The 25,018-nt window shown below is 50.9% G+C and overlaps 1 protein-coding gene across 15 annotated transcripts in view; it reads right to left on the bottom strand.

Annotated features, from left to right (window-relative positions):
• The window catches only part of NCOR2 (nuclear receptor corepressor 2), a 290,104-nt gene that overhangs the window by 216,165 nt on the left and 48,921 nt on the right, over window positions 1-25,018 (bottom strand). For 10 of the 15 annotated variants that reach the window (XM_064727110.1, XM_064727116.1, XM_064727118.1 and 7 more), the window contains exon 1: window positions 10,003-10,289. The exons of 1 other annotated variant lie outside the window; for it this stretch is intronic. The gene's annotated coding sequence lies outside the window, so the exon portion shown is untranslated. Of the gene's footprint in view, window positions 1-10,002; window positions 10,291-25,018 lie in introns of those variants that run through there. 4 more of the 15 variants (XM_064727123.1, XM_064727117.1, XM_064727125.1 and 1 more) reach the window with 1 other exon arrangement.

Here is a 25,018-nt window from a genome sequence, read left to right as displayed (position 1 = left end):
AACCCAAGCCTGCCGCAGAGGAACGTTCTCAATCACCACTCCCAACCAAGCACTTCATTTCCAGCTCACAGCAAAGGAGCAAATGCCACAGACCATGGCAGAAATGACTGAGCTGCTACAGCAGTGCCTGAGCTTGACCCCAAGCTGAAACTGCTGCAGGAACACCAAGAGAACCCTCCCTGAGGGTCTCTGTCACCTGGTGCAAAATTGATTGGTGTGTCCCACATTGAGAGACACATGGCATGTCGGCAAACAGGTCTGTGCACCAGTTTGGGGGGAATATCTCCCCTCTTAGAAGGGAATTTCAGTCCTGTGGAATTTACTTCTGCAAAAGAAAGGCTTGAAGCCCAACCAGGTTGTGCAAAGTACAGCCACTCTTCCCTGATTTCAGGCCCTGTATCTCCTGGCTCGCATCTGTCCTTGCAGCACCCATACTTTGAACTGGCTTAAAACCATGACTGCTTGGTGAAGGCATTCATTCAGCTACTCAGGTCAAAAACAGGAGAGAAGCACTGAGACAGGAACATGCTGAGAGGCAGGGAGGTGGGAAAATCCTTCAAGCAGCACTACAGCCAAAGTCCCCCAGTTTCAGAAATAAGACCTTAAAGTGAGTGAGCTAGGTGCTGTGAAAAGGGGAGCAGCAATCACCGCTGTTTGACAGCCCCAACCCCACCAAGAGTTACCATCAGCCCCACCTTCCTCAGTAGGTTAATGTTCAGCTGTCAGCCTCCCCCTTCTCTGCACATGCCATAAATAGTTGCTCATACAGATTTCTCTGTTACACTTACCAAAAACCTGGGAGTGGCCATGTGACAGGAGTACAGAACATGGAGAACACCATGCACGTCTCTAATTGCTCTGCCTCCTCAACACACACCAAATTGACTTGGTAAAGCTGCAAGGCGAAGCTGCTGTATTTATTATTTATTTACACTTTTTTTTCTGCTGGTTAAGAAGCTTCATAAAGCAGATTGCAAATGGCCAAGACAGCACAGGCACCTTTTTGAAGTTTTGCATAAACTGGAATGAGTGAAGAATAGCAGGGATAGCAGCATTCCTGGCTGTGTCCTTTACCATAGATATTTTACCTAAGAACTAAGTCCTAAGTTACCTAAGTAATTGTTACCTAAGAATTAATTGGTAAAACACTCAAGAAGTTTGTAAAGGCAGGTGTGAACACTCATTATTTCTGGGTATGGTGTTCTTACCCTGGGGATCAGCCTCTCAAACAAGACTCAGTGTGTGCAGGCTGGCTGATCAGAAGGCAGGGGAGTGCCTGTGTTAGCCAAACACATTTTGTGCCTGGAGCAGCAGCCGGGTGAGCCCGGGCTGAGCAGTCGTGCACGGACACGCTGTTCCTGACTCTGCACCCATCATCTTCCAACTCAGCCAAAGGTTCAAGGTGTTTCCGCATGAAACAAGGAACTGGAGCGGGGCAAACACAATAATACATTGTGTGGGGACTGAAACCTCCTGCTGAGAAGAAATCCACAGACATTTAAAAAGCACAACCGAGCAAAATGCAGAAAAAAATAAGACACAGATGGAGCTTAAAGCGCTCGTCTCATTGAGCCAGACCAAAACTCACTCCGCCTTTGGCAGGGGAAACAGGAGCAACCAGGGTGCTTGTGTCTGCCTCTGCAGCACGACTCCTCCACCTCGGGGCAAAGCAAATTCCCCATTTCTCAGCCCTCTCTGCTGTTGGCAGAGTTTAAGGACATTCACAAAAGCGCGTTAGATTTCACGAGCACCAGTCTCGGTGGAGAAGATGCAAACCTCAGCTCTGCACAGTGAGAGAGTTAAAATAAAAACACAACCCTTAAGGTACATGCTGACTTCTCTCTTTACTTCTGTTTCATAATGCTGGAGAAAGCCCAAAACCCTGCAGTGTTTCTCACTCCAACACCACACAGCCCTCAGGAACGCTGCTGGCAGCTGGCTGGGTTTGGGACCAAAACCACAGCAGCTCTTTATGTGCATCTCAAGACACGTAGACATCAAAAGCCAAAAAAAAAAAGAATCTAACAAAAAAAACCAACCCAAAAAAAAAAAAACCACCCCAACAATTTTTAAGTAGCAACCCTGTCAAGATATCAAAGTAAAGCCAAAACTAAAACCTACAAATGAAGCAAAAAAAATAGAGAGGAAGAAGAAAAAAAGGGCTGGCTGACACCTCCTATACATGCTGCCAGCAGGATCATTTGCTCCAAAAATAAGGATGCTCAACACATCTTAACTGATGACATGACAACTGCTTCACGTCCCAACACCGAAGTTGCATAAAAACCCTTGAATACCCATTGCCTTGCAGCTCAGTTAAAAAAAAAGAACTCCACTCACTCAGAGCAAGCAACAGACACCGTGTGCCGCTCCTCAGAAAGGTTTTCAGCTTCATTTCCACTCAAGCATCCACTCGGGCTGCAGAGCAGCATTTCACCCCTCCGCCCTTTGCCAGTCACGCTCAGCAGCTCCAGCCACGGGGCTGCAGCTGAGCTGCCTGCCCAGGTGCCTGTGCCCACAGCATGCAAAAATACCTCAGCTGAGCTCTGGATCCCAAAACACTCCACAAAGGGAGAGCTACTGACTCCAGGTCCCCCCAGACAGCAGCAACAACCTCCAGCAGAGCACGGGTAAGCTCAGGCTGCCTCAGCAGCACCTCCTGAATAAGGGACATTTAAGACTAGAAAGCCTTCAGTAAGAATTCTGAAGGCTTTTTCCACTGCCAGTTCAGAGAATTCTCCCAAAACACTGAACACACAGATTCCTGTAACGCAGACTTTGCTGCATTTTATTTCTTTGACAGTTTTTAATCACCTCTGGTCTAGCATTTGGAAATTATTATTCACACACACAACAGGAACAAGGCTGCAGGGAAACATGAATTTCACTGGCCTGCCTGGTTTTGTCTGTGGACACCACCTCACATATTACCAAATCAAAACAAGCCAGCCAACTTGAGCGTGAGGGGGAAATGAAAGGGCAGACCGGTGACCTAGAAATGAAGCTGACACTCTGGCATGAGCTTGAAACTCTGCAGCAAAGGGGGGCAAAAAAAAAAAAGCTGTAGCTGCTTTCAAGATGGAGCTTGAAAAGTTTATTAACGGAATAATGGAATTATATTATGTGGTACCCACAGAAAAGCAAGGACTTGATCAAAGAAGTTTTCCTAATAGGAAAGAGAGGATGTAGTTATTTGCTAAACACAAGAAATTCTTACACCAAAGAGGGAACGTAGTTATTTAAGGTTCAGATGCCATAAAAACACCCCAATAAAACCACTGAAGAAACTTCTTGAGCACACAGTTGTGGTACCAAACACCACTGCTCTGATGACACCCAAGATTTACACACCACGCCATGTCACAAATGCATGATGGCAACAGCACAGGCTTGAGGAGGCAGTAGACAAAGCTTGTTCAAGCAGTGATCAGGAATGCCACAGTCTCAGCACTGATCCCAACTCACCCTGCCAGGTGTAATTGGTTCAAAGAGGGTGTTCACAAGCTACCTTTGTCCCAGCAAGTCTTAGGCTTGAGCGAGTAACATCCACATCAGCAGCATGAACTGCCACAGGACCCACATCGCCCTCGGCAAGGCTGGCAGAGAGGCCTCCAGAGCCAACATCCAGCCCAGAGCCTGCCTGCACCATCAGGCAACGCAGGGTAACTCACTGGGGACCCACAGCCTCCCAAACCAGCTCCTCGCAACACCACAGCAAGGAGATCACACGGCCTCGGCAGTAAACACGCACACAGAGCTTCTGCTGCACAGCCAGGTGCTGCCTCTGATAAACCACTGCTCTCCAGGGCTTCTGCAGCACTGCAGGTACGGCTTTGAGAAGTTTGCAGAGGCCAAAGACTGAGCTATTTATGAAGTGATCAAGTACCATGCAGCTGAGAGCTGGTCTTCTAAAAATTTAGCCGCTGGAGTAATTTTATAAGGTTTTAAAATATTTTCAGAAGAAAGCCAACTTTCCATTGTTTGCCACAGCTTGTTAGAAGCCCACACATCCCGCAGTGCAGAGGAAAAGACACCCTCCACCCTCTCCAGCCAGCGCCGCACGGCTGGAGGCACAGGCAGATTTTCAGAAAGTTCTTTGCCTGTCATCCTACTCAGCAATTCAATTCTCCCACCACATCCCACTGACACCCAAGCACAGGGCTCTGTCCTTCACCGTGCTCTGTTGCAATAATCAGGCCCCAGCTCTTTACACAACCACCTAAGCCTCCAGACCTTGCAATTAAACACTCCCTGAGGAGGATGAAGCCTGCCCACCTGGGAGGCAGCAAGTCCTCAGGGGCTGAACACAGACGATGGGACGATCTGCAGCAGGAACCTTCCCAAATCCTGTCATCCTCCACCCACGGGCTGACACATTGCTTTCCTTCTGCCTTCTTCAACACAGAGACAAGGAAGAGCACACTGCAAAGTCCTCTCCTGCCCTAACATGCACAGGACAAAGCCAAACTGTGTTGCTTAAAAAGCTGGTAGGCAACATTCGGGCACCAGCAGAGAGCACCAGCCAGAGCTTGCAGAAAACAGAGTTTAGAGGACACAGAAGTCCCAAAAACTACATGATAGACTGAAGTATTTATTCACTGAAGTATTTATTCAGTTCACAGCCAGTTCCCTGAGCAGGCAGAGAGAAGCACACCCAACTGGAAGAGTTAACTTCCCACACATTTGGCCAAAGCTGCGTTTCTGGGCACCGCCGCTCTGTCCAGTGTTACGCCAGGGAAACAATGCTAAATAAAGATTACGTGGAGTGGTATTATGTAAATAATTCTCTTCCACAATGAAAGGATAAACCTAGGCTGCCTGGTTAGTTATTAACCCAGGAGCCAGCGCTGCAGAGAGGAAATCCTGCCGGCTCTGCCTCCCTCCCTGACACACGCACCACCCACCCCGAGAGCCGGAGCCAGGCCTGCAGCCTCCAGAGACAATACCCACACCATCCCTGGCTTCCCTGCAGGCTGCCACTCTCCCTCATGGGAGGAAAACTTCCCACAGGAGGAAACTATCTGGACCCCACCACACTGCCTCCTCCCAGGGCAACCCCGTTGCCAGCCTCACCACTGCTGCCAATGCTCAGCTTGGCCCCCTTCCTCCTCCTCATCCTCCTCTCACCATCAGCCCAGGACACCAGGGGTTCCCTGTGCTATGATGGGAACACACTCCTGGACACATCCCTCCTCTTGATGGCCTTCCCTTCCCCTCCCAGCTGAACCCACTTTGCTTGCACATCTTCCTCTGCCCAGAATAACTTCCTCGACCTTTCTGCCTCCATTTCTCCCTGCAACCTTCCTGCTGCCTTGGCCTCACGTCTCAATGCTTTATGTTTGTCGTACGATTTTAAATCTGTCAGCAATTCATCCATCTGCCACCTCCTGGGTTTTTAATGCCGCAAAACGTTCTGGGATCCAGCCTCGCATAAACCTCTTGGTGGAAAATTAAGCTGTACCTCATTCAGAAACCAAACTGGCTTTGAGATCATTTCTTTCCAAGGTGCTGGGCTATTTCAAAGACTGGCTTCTTCCCTACAGCGAGCAGAAAAGCCATGATGCTATCCGGTCTAAAATAAACATTATGGGAGCAGCGATAAGGGGAAACATTTCAGCTGACTAAGAGCAATGCGGGTTCAAATCCAAGCGTAAGCTGATATTGCTTATAATTTGTTCCCCAGCCAAAAACACAGACTGGAGTGAAAAAATGGAAGGCATTAAACAACAAGCAGCGTACTCAGCGACTCTGAAAAACTTCAGCATTTCCATTTACGTTATTATTTTTTTAAATAACCTTCAGTTTCACGGATCATAAAGTTAATTTGGAGCAACTTCCCTTCTCTGTAACTAGACAGAGCTGCTATCCTTTACATTCATTAATGTTTGCTCAGTGCTCCGCAGCTATAAAGAGAGCACTAACCATTATCAGCATCCTGCATGCACCCAGCAGGCACATAACCACTGCTGTGCTCTCCCCGTCCCCAAATCCCCTCCAGCTCTGGCACTGTGGTCACAATCACAGCCATGGACAACCACCTCCATCTTTACTGCTTTTCTTCCTCTCCCCTGCAGGCAGGGCTCCTCTCTGGGCCTCTCCAGGCCAGATTCAGATCATCAGCAATCGGTGCCTCCTCACCTGCTCACCCTCAGCCAGGTCACATTTCTCAGCTCCACACAGTGAAGGCGGCAAGGGAGATGCTACCATGTGAGCACTGCCTGCTCACCAGAAACATCCCCTCCTGGGGACCCTGCTCACCTTCAGCAGGAACAGTCCAAGCCCAGAGAGAGTCCAGCTGCCAAAGGCAGGTTGGCAGGAACAGAGAACTGCTGGCCTCAAGAAGGGAAGTGACAAGTAGGGTGGGCAGCAGGACTGGGGGTGCAGCCCAGATTTCTCAATTCCCAGTAAAGTCCCACAGCTGCCTCGTGTTCAGGTCAGGGATCACTTCCCAAAACTGACGAATCACTCATTTCCTTCTGCTCTTCTGTCCTCCTTCCCTTCCTGCCAGATCCATCCCTCACTCTGATCAAGCTTTTACAGGCATTTTCATGCCCTCTGTTCTGCAGCTCCAGTTCCCTCTTCAATCTTCCTTTTGGGAAAGCAGCTCTGCCCTAGTCATGCTCATTAAATGACACACATTTCCATTTTCTACTGCAATGCAAAGATCTATCCCTTGACATTACAGGGCAAATCAGAACCCTCAACACCTGTGTGCCAGCACAAGCCCAGCCATAAATAGCAATTCTCTGCTGCTTCCCCTGTCGATACACAGCAAGGGCCCTTCAAAGCCGTGCAGGAGCCTGTGCCACAGCAGCCTCGATGAGAATCCATGACCTCACAATGCCCAAATCCTTAGGCAGCTGCAAAAGCCTCAGTCACTAATCAGAGAGGCGACTGGGTGCTGCTATACCTCATTTCCAGCTCCATTAGAGCTGACCCTGCTCTCTGCTGAAAACTCTCAGTGAAGACTAAAGCGAGCCACGGCTCCTCAAAACGCAGCTGCAAAAAATAACAGTGCTCCAGAGAACACCCTGGCCTGGATTCCCATCCCTGTGCACCCCTGCAGCCAAGCCCAGGGGTTGCATTTGGGGACCCCTGCTCACAGGCACAGAACCCGGGGGGAACCAGCACTCTGCCACTGGGAGTAACGAGCCCTCACACTGAACAAGCAAAGCACTCATGGAGAAAGAGACTCTTCAGCAGCTCTCCAGCAGACTTGCTCTGACACATTGAACTTCACATAACCCCACCAGCCTCAGTTTTGTGACTCGTGAAGTGATCTGGTCAGAATGAGACGCTGGGTTAGGGATGGGGAGTACTGCACCCCAAAGGCTCTCCTCCAACCCACTGCCCTTCAGCACTGCTCAAATCAGCCACCCTAAACCCACCTCGGAAAAGTTACGGATTTAATCCTCCTCTTGTACCCACTCATCTAGAAACTGACACAAGATCGTAACTTTCCTTCCTGCGTAGGGACACAACCATGATGGTATCTCAGGCACATCAATTGCAGTCAGTTTCAAACAGGTTTCTCGCAGGACAAACACATGGCAAAAAGGACTGTATTGCAGCAGAGCCACTAAAAACCAGAACCAGGAACACTGGCAGTCATCAAGGGGGACAAATAATTCACAGCCATGTCACAAAAGATGAAGATATCTCCTATGACCCAATTCCAGCCGTGGAGCTCTCACCACGTGCAGCTATCAGCACAGCTGCATGCACACCATCGCTGCCAATCACAACAAAACTGCCTTTACCACACTGCATCTCCTAATTACAAGACGTGAACACGGCCTGAACCAAACCCTCTTTGGATTTAGCGCAGGATGGCTCCAGGGATTAGTACAACCTCCACTGGAGGCAGCTTGGTTCAGCTCCAACCACAGCCATTAGCAAGTGAAAAGTATTGCCAAGCAGCAGCTGGCTGGTGGATTGCACGAAACAAGTTTATGGTTTCAGTGCAGATCCTGTCGCAAAAAAAAATGCCAGTCACCTCCCTGGAGCTGCAAGGTGTGAAGGCAGAGGCACCCACCTGCCTCTGCAGGGCTGGAGATGCTGATGTGGGAGGTGTTCCCACACGGGCCCAGACCAGCTCCAGAGCCAGCCCTGACCTCCGCAGGGGTTTCAGAACCAGGTATGTTTTGCAACTTGGCAGAAACACAGAGCTAAGTAACAGAAACCACCACCCACATGAAGCCAGGAGAACAAAGTACCAGTGTTTTCCTGCCCCAGACATGTGCGTGCCCCATCTCCTCTCTCACACCAAAAATAGCTTCTACTTTTTCCCTTTTGGCAACAACAAACCGAGGTTTGAGTGCATTTGCTTTCAATAAACTAAACACATTTTGCAAGAGTCTCTCTCACAGTGAAACTTACTCAAAGTTATAAAATATTTGTCACAGGCAAAACGTCCCTGCCATGGCATCGTGGGACTCAACCCCAGCACACTCTGCGAGCCTCACTCACTGAATTCCTCACCCAAGGCACAGGTCCTGCACAGAGCTGGCAGACCCAGGCACACAGGAGGTTTCAGCTAAATCCCAAAGTCACCCAACATCAGCACTGAAACTCAGAGAATTAAGTATGATTTGATTAAAATCATCCAGGAATACACGGCTTCACAAGAGCCCTTGAAGAGTTTTGTCACCACTTTCAGAAGAGAGGGAAATGCCCATCCAGTTGTCCCAACTCACACTGGCTCCCTTTATGAATCAGTAGTAGTACCAAGTGTTTGCCAGTAAAGCACACGGCAAACTTAACCTTGCTGATAAAACCCCCATATACTAAATGGAAAAACTCTCACCCCACATGACCAAGGAATACCAGCGGAACGACATCACACCCACCAAACCGATTAAAACCACCAGATTCAGCAAAACCCTCACGGTTTTCAGGCATCCAGAGCGCCAACCTTTGCTTCAAGGGAATACCGAGGGAAACCATAAACGCCTGTGGACCGAGGGGTTGGGAAACACCCACAGCACAGCTCTGTCCGCTCCCGCACATTCCTGAGCTGACCCAAAACACAAAGTTCAGGGAGCAGCCGCAGCCTCGGGCGCGGGCAGCAGTGCCCGCAGGCGTGCTGGGCTTCCAGAGGGTTCAAAGCGCTGCAAGCAGCGATGGCTTTGTCGGGTCAGCACGGCCCGGGCAGCCCCAGCCCGAGCCCTGCAGGTTTTGCTGCTTCAGTGGTGTTGGCAGCAGCCCACATGGCAGGCAGCTGCCTGCACCCACTGCAGCCTGCTCTTTGTGCATTGTCAGGGCAAGGGAGCAGGAGGAAGGGCCGAGGGAGAAGAGGGAACAGGAAATTATAAGTATCAACAGAAAAAAAAAAAACCAAAAAAACAACAAAAAAAGCGATTACTCCAGAGACCTCAGCTGGGGTTCAGAGAAACGTGCACTTGTTGCCTGCAGATACCCGGCTCAGTTACCTCCCGTAAATATTTACACGGCGAACAGCACACGGCCCGAGGAGCCAGCCCTCAGCTCGCGTCATGGCCGGGACCGGCCGTGCCCCCTCATGGCCCGGAGCCGGCCGTGCCCCCGCACCCCGGGCACGGCAGGGCCGCCCCGGTGCCCCTCGGATGCTCATTCACTGCTCCAACCCACCGGCCCCCAACGTGCGGGGGGCTGGAGCCGCAAACACAGCGGGATTGAACGAAAAGAAGGAAAAAAGAGAAATGGGGGGTAAAAAAGGCCCTTGGGTGCCCCCCCCCCCCGCAGAGGGGTGTCCCCGCCAGTCTGCCCAGTGCGGGGCTCCCCCGCGCTCCCCAGCGCCGCGTTCCCTTGAGGCCAAAACCAGCAAAACCAACAGGAAAAAAAAAAAGAAAATAATAAGAGAAAGTTTCTCCCCGGCGAGCAGCTCCCGTGGCACATTTTCATTTTTACGTAACGCGGCCGCCTTTCCCCCACCTGCGGGGAGCGGAGCGGAGCGGCCCCCCAGCCCGGCCCGCCCGCACCCCGGCACCGGGGGCTCCCCGGGGCTCCCCCCTCCCGACTCACCTAATCCCGCCGGCAGCTGCCGCCCCCCATCGCCGCCGCCGCTCCCGCTTCAGCGGCCGGCGGGGCAGCGCTGGGCGCGGGGACGCGGCCCCGCCATCTGCGCCGTGTTTATAAATCCAGAGCCATGGGGCTGCGAGCCGCGCCGCCCGCCCGTCTGTCCGTCCGTCCGTGGGGCCGGGCCGCCCCTCGCCGCAGCGCCGGCCCCGCAGCGCCCAGCCCAGCCCTGCCCAGCCCAGCCCTGCCCGCCCCGGCGCGGCGGGAGGCGGCGGTCGCTCGCTCGCTCGGTCGTGGCTCGCTCGGTGTCTCGGTCGGTCCCTAAGGCCGCCCCACAGCCGGGCCGGGCGGGGCGGGGCGGAGCGGGGCCGCGCCGCCCGCGCGCGTTAAAGGGGCCGCGCGCGCCCGCGCCGCCCAGCGCCCGGCGGGACCCGGCCGAGCCGCGGGTCGCGACACCGCGACAGCGGCTGTAGGACCGCGACACCGGCTGCACCAAGACACCGGCTGTATCGCGACAGCACCCCCACACCGGCTACATCTCGTCACCGGCTGCACCGCGACACCGGCTGTACCCTGTCGCCGGCTGTACCGCGACACCGGCTGCATCCCTGTCCCCGCCGCTGCCCTCGGCTCACCCCTGCCATCTCTGTATCAGTGCCACCGGGTACCTCGGTGCTGCCGCCGGTGTTCCCAGCGTTACGGGTGCGTTAGTGTCCCTGCGTATCATTGACGATATTTTGAGTGCAAATCAGGGATTCTCACTTGTAGTGTGAGCTGGCCGACAATCCCCTTGGTGCCGATGGTATTTCGGACACTTCAGAGGAAGAGGTCGGGCAGCGCTTGGTTTTCTGAGCCCTGACAAAGGTTCAGCCCCGAGGAATTGTCCAGAGCATTGCACGGCAACATCGCTAAGCATTCCATAGTTAAGAAAGTTCAGTTTTCCCGCAAAGGGAAGGTGGGGGGCTTCAGAAGACCCCGGGATGCACATTCCCAGCCCTGGGTTAGTGTCTGCGCTGTGATCCCGATTGCATCAAAAGCCTTCTCGGGATGGGATATTTGCAGGAAAATCTGAATAATTTAACAAGCAAATTCCCACAGGAATCAGCAATGAGGCAACCCAGGTCACTGACCGATTTTAACTAATACCTTGCTTTTCCACACTTTTTCTTCCCCTCCATCCTGCCAGGGGGGCCGAGGAAGGTCACATCTCCTCAGTTCTCACTGTTCCCGCTGCTCTGCTGGGTTTCCCTGCCAGGCAAGCCCATTCCCTCTCCCTGCCACGAGTGATGCATGACCCCAACAGCTGGAAAAGCATCCAGCGAACCTCCCCTGCTCCAGCAGCTGTAAAAACCTCAGTGTGTCCTAAACCTAACCCTAGCCCTAGCCCTAGCCCTAACCCCGCTGCAGCAGCAGATGCAGGCATGCAGGGGTGCCATGCTCTTTCCCCGCATTTCCCCGGCAGCAGAGCGGGCAGCTCTCGGCATTCCTTGTCCCAATAGGGCTGCAGGGCACAGGCACTTTCCCAGGCCTGGGCTCGGTCTCCCTGAGTCACCCCACTGGATCTGTAAGCACGGGCTCACGCTGCAGCGTGAGCACAAACACCAGGAGCAGCAGGCAAATTGCCTGAGATGAGCCTGGCGCGTCACAAAAAGCAGGAAAAGTTGCCCTGCCGTGCCTGTGGCAGTTGTGTCTGCTGGCTCAGGGCAGCACCCTTGTTGTGGTTCAGAATTTTGGTTTATCCTCAACAGGCTGTCTCGTGAAAGCAAAGGAGCAGATCAGATCTTTCTCTTGAAAATATGTTTGTCTTGGTAGATAAAGGATGGAATTTATCCCTGTTGCATTGCAAGGCTTCTCTGCTCCAGCTCCATTTAGCATTTTCTGAGCTTTTTAAAATTTTTTTTAATATCTGTGACGTTTCACTTAATGAATGGAAGGTAAGTCCTGTACCACAGCAAAATGTCCCAGGACTTTAATTTTACAGGAGCCAGGCTTTTATATCCCAGTGACCTTAGAACAACATTAGAATCAAATGTGTCTAAACAAACCCCTTAGGGTTGAACACACTTTCCAGCCACACCGAATACCCTGCCAGAGCACAGATGGATTTTTTGCCTGTTCTTGCAGTGCAGAAAGCCACGGTGCCAAAGGGAATCACCACGCTGGTGTTGCAGTGGGAATATGGGTTTTTCACAGTGGCATTGCTCTTAGAACAGTGGGGATTGTTCCCTTGTGGATTTCTAGCTCTTGGAGCCTTGAGGCTTTTTGTTTTCAAGATTTTCCCCCTGGAAACTGGAAGCTTCTTGAGCTGGAGATATCACAGATAGGATCGTGGCAGCATCTCAAGGCTCTGGGAGCTGAGATTTCAGGGTGAGCCTGCCCAGAGCATCCCGGAGCAGAGGGAGAGCTGCTGTGGGTGCTGTGCTGCAGAGGGACACAAACACTGCCCTTGGAGCCGGGAGGCAGAGCCTGGCTGTCCTGCAATCCCGCTGTGTCTGTGCTGCAGAGAGCTTACACAGATTTTCCTTGGAAGCTGCCGTTGATAGCTGTTCCATCAGATAAAATGGTAATGCGAGCCGGCCAGCAGCAAAGAGGGGGATTTCAGCTCTCAGTGGAAAACTGGAGTCCTGCCTCAGATATTTGAGATGGTCTGCGTTAAACCTGCCCCATGCCCGGTACAGATGCAAGGAAATTGGGGTGCTTTCTTGCTTAGCTTGACCTGAACTCCTCCAGGAAAAGAAGTGAGATGCAAAACAGGAGCCACCCTCCCTTTGAAACCTCCCTCCCATAGAAAGCTTCAGGGGAAAGTGATTACATCTAAAGCAAGCCTAGCCTTTAGCCCCAGCCAGCCTGTAATTGACTTTATCGAGCATCAGCCCACCAGGACCAGCGTGAGTGAAAACTCTGGCAGGGGTTTGCCCTCCCTAACCACACATCCAGGCACAGCGATGAGGGGTCCTGGAGCTGCTGGTCCCAGGGAGGGACTGGGGGCAGGTCTGGCAAAGGGAGGAGGCAGCAGCAGGTTCGCAGCCCTGCCCTGCATGATGCAACACAGCTGCCTCCACAGCAGCTTCCCACCCCCTGGTGACCTGCCTTTACTTGCTCCAGGCACGACAGGAATCCGGTGGGACCCAGGAGATGTGAAGGGATGGAGTTCACCTTGGGGAAGTGGATCTGTCTCAGGGAAAACACCAACCAAAGTAAAGATCTCTGCGTGTTTCCCTGGGGAAGGGGGAAAGGCAAAACCCGAGGATGCAGCTGGTGCCATGGGGTCTCAAACCCACTCCCCAGTCCTGCCTTTTTCTGTGTTCACCCTCAAGCTGCCAATGATTTATAGAAACAAATTATGCCATGTGAAATATCCCAAAGTCAGTGGCACTCAGCTACACAGAGAGGGGAAATTGAAGTGATCCTGGCTGGTGGCTGTAAACTGGGAAATGATTCAAGCAACAGCAGGCTGCCTTCATCCCCGAGGTGCAAGGGTGATCCCACCCTGTGCATCAGCCCCACCAAGGGAGAGGGACCCCAGCAGCACCCTGGCACTGCAATTGCAATGAAATTCTGCTTTCCCAGCCACTCCTGAGCCTTGGCCTCTGTTTCCCTGGCCATTTCCTCAGCCCCCTCTCCCAAAAGGCTGGGCTGGGTGGTCCTGAGCAGCTTCCCATTCCCTCCCTCGGTGGGTTTGGGTTGTGTTTGGTCAGCCTGTGCCAGGGCCAGCAGGGGCTCATGCTCCATCTGCCTGCCCTGAAATTTCAAGCATCAGGAGACAGACAGGACCCCAAAAGGGTCATGTCCCTCCTGAGGGGATCACCTTTTAAACACATAATTGCAGGTTGGTTTTAAATCCAGCTAAAAGCAGCAAATGCATTCATTCTCCCCTCCCAAACGTGCGTGGTGACCCCAGGGCTGAGCTGCTGTGCTGCACAGAGGCACCAGGAGTCAATTCAGAGCCAGGGGACAAAGCTGTCCCTGTCAAAGCCATCCATGGGGACAGGGACAGGCAGGACACAGGCTCAGGGACCAGTCCCACGGCATTCTGGCCTCCCCAACACACACCTCCAGCAGCTGGTTCCTGCCTCCCACAGTGATGGGGCAGCTCACAGAATAACTAACTAGTTTTTACCACAGAAATAAATGGCCACAGCTTTATTAAATCAATATTAATTCATAATCTTTAACAGACAATTACAGTTATCTCACACACAAAACTACCCACCTCTTCAAATCTCTGATCTGACAGGGTTATAATTAGCTTATTACTGGCCATACATCTGCTAATAACTTTTCCCTCAGCCCTGTGAAGTGAATTAAGGAGCGCTAATAAACCATGGCTGTTAATCCATTTATATGTCTTATGCTTTTGTCTAGGCACCGAATTTAAAGATACATAAAAAGAGGTTTTCTCCTTTCTTTCCTCCTAGGTCTGAGTACCAAAGAGGTTTTCTCCTTTCTTTCCTCCAAGGTCTGAGCACCCTGCAGCCCTGAGCTGCTGGCTGTGGACAAGGTGGCCTTTTTGATGTCCTGCCAGATCCATCCTCACTGGGAGCAGGGTGCAAGGGGAAGCTTGGGAACGCACTTTCCAAGCTGAAAACCCTCAGAATGTTTAAAAGCAGCAATATTTTCCCCAATGCTTTCCTATTCCAGATGCCAGATGCCATTGTCATTGGGAGCAGGGTGCAATGGGAAACTTAGGAGAGCACTTTCCAAGCTGAAAACCCTCAGAACATTTGAAAGCAGCAATATTTCCCCCAATGCTTTCCTATTCCAGGTGCCATACTCACTGGGAGCAGGGTGCAAGGGGAAGCTTGGGAACGCACTTTCCAAGCTGAAAACCCTCAGAATATTTAGAAGCAGCAATATTTTCCCCAATACTTCCCTATTCTCAACCCCAGGGCCCATTCGTGGCATGAGGCAGAGGGTATTTGGGGAAGGTGTGCTGGCCAGAGTGTGAAACCCCAAAAACACCCCATGCGAGGCAATGATGGGCAGGCAGGGGTGGAAGAGGGCAGGTTTGGGGAGCAGCCCCAGCGCTGGCTCCCGGCACAGAGCCAGGGTCATTAGCGATAATGAGAGCGAGATCAGAGCGGGGCTGGGGAAACGCTGATCTCGGATGACGGCCGGTAATAAGGGACAGCGAGAGGCACCGAGTGATGGGGACAGATAAAAGCAGATGGCTGGCTGCTGCTTCTAATTATAGTGTCCTGCTAACGAACAGGGCGCTGATTAGGCTGGCATTGTCCTGGGATGTTTGTCTAGAAGGATCGGGGGCTCAGGGTTTGGGTGATGTGATGGGGATCCCCACTGCCTGCCAAGACTGTCCCGAAACCTTCTCCTGCCCCATCTCTGCCCATTCCCCAAGGGGAGTTTGGTCCCACCATGGAAGCACTCGGGTCAGGTGTAGCCATGATGTTTTCTGAAAATTCCCTTTGCCAGGATTTGTCTCCTGAGAAGCTGAGAGGCCTCAGAGGAAAAGAAAAGCAATAATTATCTGCTGCTGTGGAATGCAACAGGTGCATCTGTGATTGGTCCATGTTGGTCGTTTCTAATTAATGGCCAATCACAGTCTGGCTGGCTGGGATTCTCTGAGAGTCACCAGCTTTTGTTATCATTCCTTTCTATTCCTTTCAAGCCTTCTGATGAAATATTTTCTTCTATTCTTTTAGTATGGTTTTAATATATCATTTACTTTTAATATAATATATATCATAAAATAATAAATGAAACATGGAGTCAAGATTCTCATCTCATCCCTCGTCCTGGGGACCCTCAAACACCACCACAGTCAGAGGCTGGGGGAATGCCAAAGACAACCAGCAGTGATGTCCCCATGTGCTCAGCTGGTGGAAAATCCCTGAAATCCACCCCCAGCCCAAGAGGCTCTGGGTTCCAGGGCCCTGAAGAGGAAAGGAGGCTCCTTTTGAGTAAGAAATGTGGTTGAATTCACTCATGGGTGAATAATTTATGATGCTTACTGTAATGAGACATAAAAAAACATTCAGTTCTGGTTTCATCATGTTTTTGGCTATGAGTAAAACAGTAGAAAATGATGAGGGCTTCCCACAGCAAAGCTGAACCCCTGAGACTGAAAGTGGTAGCCAGGCCACTTCTAAATGGTGAGTTGATCTTCTGCATATTTTTGGTCGTGTTGGCACTTTTCCCCCTCCATGGAAGAGATGTGAAGTGCATTTGTGATGACAGCTCTGGCTCTTTCTCAGCTGGGGATGCAGAGAAAAAGACAGAAGGAAACTCCTCAGCCTGCTTGGCTTGGTGGCAATGCCCTGACACCCATCTACACGGGACAGTCCCTCCCTGAGGGGCTCAGGTACCCCAGCACCGGTGTTCCAGCCCCACAGCATCCCCCTGCACCAAAATCTCCCAAAAGGAGATTCCCCCTCCTTCCAGCCCCTGGCCCTGCAGGGATAGCAGGGTTTTTAATTTGCCAAAAGAGCTGAGCTGAAGTCAGATTCCCCCTGTCACTCCTCCAATGCCACCCTTGAGAAACTGCTTCCCTGCTTTGGATATGCTGCAATACGTAGTAATTGGGAAATAGTGTTTCTGGAGGTTTTTCATTTTAAGACATCTGGTATTTTCTGGAACTGGGGAAAACATATTTCCCTCTTTCATAGTCCAGCTCCAGTGAGAGCCCTGCGTTGGGATGAAGAAGCATCAAACAAAAGACATAGGATGTGCAGCCCAAGGAGGAGCCAGAAAAAATGAGGTCAAAATTTTGCCAGATAGGGTGTGGATGGAGAGGCTGGAGAGCAGCTGGCTGAAATTTGGCAAAATCTTGAAAAAAAACACCTCCAAACTCAGCAAAACCAAACTGATGCATGCAAGCCTGTCTCAAAAAGAAATCCAAATACCTTTCAGGAAATTACTTTTCTGGGTGAAGCCCACAGGAATGACCCTCATGGCCCTGAACTGGGGATGGAAAGGGGTGGAAGTGGATGAGGTGACACAGGATGGGACGGGACACCCAGGTGCCCAAGGGGCAGCTGCTCCCAGCTAGGAAACCTGTATTTGTTTAAATTTTAGCATCCTGTATTTGTTTAAATTGGAGCATCCTGTATTTCTTTAAATTGGAGCAGCTTTTCAGGAGGATGCTGCAGCTGAGCTTGGGCATCTTCCCACGAGCAAGGAGCCCAGCAAGTGCCTGGAATTCCCTGCAGGATGGAACAAGGAGCCCAGCAAGTGCCTGGAATTCCCTGCAGGATGGCTGCAGGAATTTCAAGCCCTGCTCAGAGAGACGAGGCAGTTGCCAGGGCACCCAACCTTTTGACATCTTAATGAGCCAAGAGTTCAAAAGGATTTTTTTTCCCCCCTTTTTTTTCTTTTTCCCCCTCCCTTCTCAGAGAATTCAACTTTTCATCCCCCTCCTCCCAAGCAGGAGACAGCCAAGGAGGGGATGACAAATGAGCCTCAGCTCCACCTGAGGAGTTCAAGCTGCAATCATGCAGCTCCTTGTAGCTCCAAAGAGCTGGGAAGTGCCAGAGCAGGAGAGGAGATGTAATTAGGTGCGATTCAAGAACAGCTCATCAGCTATATTTAACAGACAGGATGGATCCTCACAAGCACAGCCCTGCAGAGGAGCCAGCCCCTGGCAGAGCTGCCTTCCCCCAGCCCTGGCTCTCTGTTTGTGTTTCTGCCTGAAACATTCTCTTTTTAAATTATTATTTTGCAATTTTTATTATTATTTTGCAATCTGAAGCTGTAATGGTTGTTTACCCTGTGAACACCCAAGCACCCCTCTCACCCAGGATTTTTCAGCATGTAGATTTTCCCCTTCGCCAGGATTAAAGTAACTTGGAGGGAGAAGAGCACAATAGCCCCTTGTATCCTAATCTTTCTGCCTGGAACAGATGGAGAGCCCTGCCTGAGCCCCAGAGAGTGCCACGAGGGCAGGGTGACAGAGGGGACACTGTGCTGGGACAGGGACAGGGCTGTGGGAGTGCCCTGCACAGGAAAACCTCACAAGGTTTGGGTTGGGAGGGACCTTCATGGGGTCTGGTTCCACCACCATGGGCAGGAGGCCACTTTCTGGATTGCTGAATCCATCCAGCCTGGCCTTGGGTCAATCTTGGGTTAGCACAAAGGACCAGGAGATTTGGGAGCACCAAGGAGAGCTGGAATACTGGGCTGGGGGGTGGCAAGGCTGCTGAGGGTTATGGTGACTCTGATTGTCCTCAAAGCTCCATCTCTGCTCCAATGCCGTGCTGAGAGCTGTTTCTCTGTCCCAAAATAACCCCCAGAGATGAGGAACAGAGAAACTCAGGAGCCAGCCATGGCAAGTGGAGGAGCCACAGCAGATTCTGCATCCGTGCCTGCCTATGGAGATCTCTTAAACACACAAACTGCATTAAAGCATCAGCTTAACTGCAGAAATCACTGAAGTAACTCCCTGGAAAACCATTCATGTTCTTCCTCTTAATGACACTCATCAAAGAAATGGCAATTTCATGAGTCAAACTTTGGTGCTGCTTCCCAGCCAGGGGATGGGACCAGTGATGCTCAGCAGCTGCAAACAGCAAACCAGGCTGGTGCACAGCAAAAATTCCCAAGTCCAAGGGTATGCTGACAAAAAGAATTACCAAAACTCACAGGGCAGGGTCCTCTGGCCTGTGGGGATGGGGGCTCCCCTCCAACAAGGCTGGAGCTGAAGCAGCAGGTCCATGGAGAGCAGGGCATGCTCCCCTCCTCAGGGAAGATAAAAGAGCTGTTCTGGAGATCCAGACTGTGCTCAGGCTCATGCTTGGCTCCTTGTGAGCAGAGGGTAAAGAGCTACTTATGCTGGAACATAAAAGCTGGGAGACAGCAGAGTGCTATAAATAGGGCATATAAACTTTCAACTGACAAGGCTCTGATTTTGTTATTGTAAAAAAAAAAATACAAAAAAGAGAGGGAGAAAAAGTGCCTAGGTGGAGCTGACAAAGAGGGAAATACATGCAGAGTGCAGGTTTGTTCCCAGGAATGTGCTTATTATAAGTCAGATGTAGTTAGAGCTATTACTTTAGCTTGAAATGAATGGAAGGAGAATAAATCTGCCTTTGTGCAAGGCTGCCTGCAAATAGCATCTCCCTCTAGCAAACCTGCAATTGTGTTTGCATGAGACATTTGTTAGAATAAATGCAATTTAAAAAGAAAAACAGTTCACACCTACGGCAAGGGAAGGCTGGTGTATGAATGGCAACCAGCAGAGGAGGAGGGAGAGGCACAACAGGCTCCAGCAGCAGGGGCACAGCCTGTGGCACTGCCAGGGCTCACCTGGGCTGCCTGGAGGGATGGAGATCTGTGAGCAGCTCACCTCAGAGCCTGTATTTGTCATTACATCCTCACAAACCGCTGGGCTGGTTTCACCCATTCCCTCACTTTCTGTGCCCAAGGGATGCTGTGAGCACACACAGCTTTTCTAGGGAAAGGATGAGCCACAGTGGAGGCCTCTGGCCCTGCTGGAAGCAGGCACAGCATCACAGCCATGGGAGCAAACCCTGAGGTTTGTCCTGCACCCAAAACCTGGGGCACCCCAGCCTTGGAGAGCTGATCTCTGTGAGCCAACAGAAAAGCACAAGCACTTCCCTGCAAGCTTTTGGCTTTGCATCTCCTATTCCTAAATAACTTCCCCAAGGTACTGAAAGTGTTTGCAGGTTATTTTTCTTCTATTTTCAACTAACAGCGTGTTTTTCCTCTCAGAGCACATCAGCACCCTGTTGTGACCTCCATCCTTCATGGTCACAGCATCTTCAGGAGGAGACCTGCAGGGTTGGCACCTCTGGGGCTGCTTGTACCTTGTGATACCCACTGGCACATCCATGCCCACTGCCTCTTCCCCCAGATTTTAACAGTGTGAGTGCACTGAGGCTTTCAACAGGCAAATCTTGCTGGGTGACGGCCTAAAGAGGGGAGAAACCCTCTGCAAAGTCCCCTCCTGCCTTCTATCATTACTTTTTTTTTTTTTTAATATTATTCCCATTGAATTTATAGGAGTAAGTGTCTGGGAAAATGACTTTACCTCTGGCTCCTTCATAAATTTTTAATAGGGCAGAAATAGAACCAAAAGGGATTTAAAAAAAAAAAAAAATCAGCGTTAGCGTCAAACTCTGGCTCTATTCATAATTAATTATACTTTCAGGGGGAGGGGAAAAAAAGAGGAAACATAATTACAAGCTTCTAGTGAGAACATTCATTATCATGCTAATGCAGAAATCAGTACTGCTGTGCCTCAGTGTGTGTGTGTGTGTGTGTGCTCGCTCTAATTACTCGGCACTGATGGGTGCCACTCACGGCACCGAGCGCGGGGATTGCAAACCCAGAGCCGGGGACGAGGGGCTGAGTCACAGCTGGATGTGAGTCACAGCTGGATGGGTGGCATCGGGACCTGGGGGTTCTGCCGGGGGTTTCTCAGCTCTGGCTCCATGTCCCAAGGTTCTCGTTCTGAGTTCTGTGTGTTTCTTTTATATATTTGTAAGTTAATAAAGTTTTTTCCCCCTTTATTCCTAAGCTGGAACCTGCTTTGCTCTATTTCTAGTCACATCTCACAGCAGACACTGAGAAGAAGGTGGTTTTCATAAAAGCATTGCATCAGCATCAAACCATGACACTCCTCCAGCATCCCCAGCCAAGGTGCCCATCAGTGATTTTATGTATTTTTTAAAAATTTTTTTAAATTATATTTTGGGCTGAAAAGCCATTCCAGGAGCATTAGAAGGCATTTCAGGTGTGAAGAGCAGCGCCCACCAGGGGAAGGAAGAACAAGCTGGGCTGAGGTTAAGGAAAGAGCCCAGGAAGAGGTGAAAGTGGAGGAAAGCAAGGCAATAATTGAACAGGCTGCTGACAGCTGCCCCTATTTGCCATACCAGGGGGATTCTCACCTCACAGAGATCCTGAACACTCTTCCCAGAGAAGGATTTGGGCTCAGCTGGGCTACAAAGCTGCCCTGGCCAGGCTGTTCCCAAATGCCAGGGGGAAAGGGAGATTTCCCATAAAAGAAGGGGTCATTTTAACCCCAGAGCACTGACATTACCAGCAATAGGTGATGTTTTCCCCCTTTCCTACCCTGTTCCATAAGGCACAATCAGTGCCAGTGCTGAGGCTGGCACTGTGCCCCAGCACAGCACCTGAGTGCCCGGCTGCCCACAGCATCCTTGAGAAAAACTCTTACAAACCAGAGAAAAACATTTCCTCAGCATTGCAGACCCAAACCAAGGGGTCTGCTGGGACCCAGAGGGGGCAGGCACAGGGCTGAGCCTGCTCTTGTAGGATGCCTGGAGCTCCAATTGAGCCCAAGGAGGAAAAAGCACAGGCTGGGATCCATGGCCTGAACATCACATTCAGCCCCAGACATGTTTATAGACATGAATTATCTAAATTATATTAAACCTAAGTTCGGCATCTGCACAATCTGAGCATTTCTGGGGAGTAATTAAATGGATTTCCCATTATTTCTCGAGCTGCCAAGCGAATGTCCTACTTTCATAAGTCAGAGCCCTGCATTTCCCCAGCAATAAATCCTCTGCAGGAACCAGAGCCTGGCAGGCAGAGCAGGAGAAGAAGGATTCCTGAACCAGGGGAAAAGGAGGCAGTGCTGGGACACCCAGCCCTCCTGGATGCCCTAAAAACCTTGGAGAAAAACAGCTCCACAGGCAGTGCCATGGTGTGCTCTGCATGGGGAGAGGGCAGCAATGGGCAGCTGAAGGAGCAGCCAGAGCTCCAACAGGGGTTAAAGAGGGGAAGAAATGGAGATGGAGCCAGGTGTTGGTGTGGTGCTATCCCTGGTTCAGGAATCCTCTGCTGGGAGGAGAAGGACAGCGATAATTAAAGCAGGAATTGCTGCTTCCCTTCCCCAAGGGGGAAAATCAGCTCCTGGAGGAAACAGGAGGGAGAAAAGACAGAGCTGGGGATGAATAATGCTGTGGGGTTTAATGCATCCCCCTGAAAATTCCTCCTGTGCAGGATGAAAGCCCCTCCTGGGCACTGCCAGGACCACAGGTCCAGCTTGCAGTGAGCTGCCAGAAAGGGATCACAGGAACCTCGTGGCCGCTGCCTTGTGCCTCCATCCAGAGGGGAATCACTGTCCCAAAAAAGAACGGGAGCTCTGTCACCCACAAACACCTCAGAGTGTCCCCAGCAAAGGAGCATCCAACACCTTCAGAATGTACCAATTTTTCTTGGCACGGAAGCAGCTGCTGGCACGCCGGGATGAGCACATTACATTTAAGTGTGAAGGCATTAAAAAAACCCGAGAATTGTTTGCACAAAAAGCCACCATTACCCAGGCACGACAGAAGTTCCCCATCCAAGGCTGCTCCACGAGCAGCACCGAGACCCTGCTGTCAGTGTGGAGGTTGGGAGGAAGGGAAAATTTTTTAAAAATCAGGTATTTTTGATATTTTTTTGCCCCAGAGGGGGGCTGTGTGCAACATCTGTGAGCCATTCCCCTTGCCATGCGCTCAGGGGCTGCTCTGGCCTCACTGGAGCTGCAGCTGTGCCTAATTCCAACATTTCAGCTTTGCCTGCAAAGCTCCCTGACCCACAGCAGCCCTGGACAAATGGACCAGGGGGTGTTTTTGGCCAGTGACAGAGCTCAGGGCTATTTGGGAACCTGGAGCATAATTGCTCTGCAGAGTCTGCCAGCTGCTCTAAAAATACCCACCCCACCTCAGCACGCTGGCACTCCCATCCTCATCCAGAAATGCAATTTGGCTGAGAGCAGCACTGGGTGCTGTGGCCTCAAAAACAGCAATTACAAGGAAAATAAAGGGGGAAAAGCACAATTTGGCCATCCCCATGGCACAGGACAAGGGGCGAGTGCTCAGTGTGGAGCGTGGCTGGTGCTTGCACAATTCCTGGGTCCTGAGGATTGGGGTCAGAGCAGCTCCAGGGTGTCCCCAAGCTCTGGAGCACTTTCCCAAGCCAGAAAACACAGCACAGGTTTTATGTGAGGGTCTAAAATGAGCTCTCACACGAGGGAGAGGCCAGGCTGCCGTGCCCCCTCCCTGATAAAAGGGCCTCACTGTTCCTCCAGATGATGAAACGATGAAACCAGAGCCAAATCCCCTGAAAGGAAACAGATGACCTCTGCTGCTGGGAACTGCTCTGCTCCCTCCATTAACTTGATCATCACCAGAGTGCTGCCAGAGGAAAAGCAGTGAGCACATCCCTGTCCCTGTCCTAGGTGCAGGGAGGCACGTCCCCTGCTCCCTGAGGCTCCTCATTAGGGCTGCCCATGGGAATCCCTCTTTCCTCCATTTTTCAGGTGATATTTGCTCTCTGCCGGAGCCCTCAGCAGCCCTGGGTGCTGGTGGGAGTCATGGTTTTATTCAGAAAAATCACACTGAGCATTGCTCCCCTCCACCAAAATGCAGAATTTGGCATTTAACACCCATGGTTTCAGTGGATACAGCCCAGGCCACAGTTCAAGTTTTGTTTTTTTCTGTTTATAACTAACCAATGGGAAAATAAAACAGGGTTCTGCATGCCCTTCATAAAGATGTTTTACAGTGCAAAAAAGTAGCCCTAAAGCTTTTCCCAAAAGCGTCCCTGCAAGGATGCCCTGCCCACACCGTGGCCAGCACCTGCCCCAGGGCAGGGCGAATTCCCCCTTTCCCTTGTGGCACTTTCTCCATCTGCATCCAACAGCAGAGCTATGAATATTCACAGAGACAAACGTGTTAAAAACCGGTGACATTTTCAGGATTGGCTCGCGCTAGCCAGGGAACGTCATTCACAGTAATTACAAATAAAATCCACAGCCCTTCACAGATGACAACAAATCCAAATGGCCTTTTTGCACAGTGAAAATATTAGCCTTAACACTTTTTTTTTTTTTCCCCAAATCTCTTCCAACCAGTTGCTGCTTTCACAGGCACCTCTGAGAGAGCTGATTTTGGGAAAACTTTTCCTGTCTCAGTGGCGTTTGCTGCCCTGTACAGAAATCAAATTGCATTTTTTTCCTCCCCCTCCCTCTTGTTTGAGAGTTTTCTTGGTAGGGATGGAACCATGAAACAGAAGGCTGCCTAAATGAAATTATTAACCCAGAGAAACCACTAAAGGAACCTGATTAATTTGCCAAGTAACAGAGCCTGGTTTGTTCTTTTAGGCAACACATCTTAAAGTAATTGAATCACCCCTTGAAAAAAAAAAACAGTAGATGATTGAGCCCTGAGGTACACTCGTTCACTATCCTTAATAAATCTCTCTTTATGAAGGAGGTAGTATGCTTTTCTCATCAGAAACCTGTTAATTTTTTTCTCCTTTAAGTAATTGAATACAAAGTTCAGGATCTATCTGCAGCATCCTTCAAGAAGGAAAAAAAAAATCAAAGGTTTATCTCCTGCTTCATCTCAGCAAGTTAATTATGGTCTCATAATTGAGTTAAACCAGCAGGTTATTAAAAATACCACAGGATAATTTTATTTTTTTTAATGTGTTATCAGGTACCCCAAATCTTGAGCAGAGCCAAGAGCTGCACTGTGCCCTGCATGCTGCAGAGGTGCCCAGGATGGACCATGCCAAACTCATTCCAGATGAGAAAAGTGACTGGGCTGGTTTTATTCCTCTTTTTTTGGAAGGAAGAGGGTGAGCCCATCACCAGAGCCCCTGGGCACATCCAGAGCCTGAGGACAATGGTGAATGTCCCCTGCACCTCCCAGCGCGTCGGGCTGCTCAGCCTCCCACCACAGAGTGGAATCACTGACCACAGAATGGGTTGGGCTGGAAGGGACCTTAAACCTCATCTTGTGCAGCCCCATCCATGGCAGGGACACCTTCCATGGTCCGAGATGGCTCCAAGCCCCAGTGTCCAGCCTGGCCTTGAACGTGCCCAGCATCCAGGGCAGCCACAGCTTCTCCAACTGTGCCTCCCCACCCTCTGAGTAAAGAATTCCTCCCCAGTATCTGATCCTACCCTGCATTATTTCAGCTTGAAGCCATTCCCTGTGTCCTGTCACTCCATGTCTGTCACAGACACATTTTATGGAAAATCCTTTCCTTAGGATTTTCCCTCCTGAGAAGCCTCAGGAACCAAATGTAA

Source organism: Zonotrichia leucophrys, chromosome 15 (genome assembly GCF_028769735.1).
Source record: "Zonotrichia leucophrys gambelii isolate GWCS_2022_RI chromosome 15, RI_Zleu_2.0, whole genome shotgun sequence".
Taxonomy (NCBI): domain Eukaryota; kingdom Metazoa; phylum Chordata; class Aves; order Passeriformes; family Passerellidae; genus Zonotrichia; species Zonotrichia leucophrys.
The sequence above is the reverse complement of the archived record's forward strand: the minus strand, read 5'-3'. Positions and strand labels throughout refer to the sequence as shown.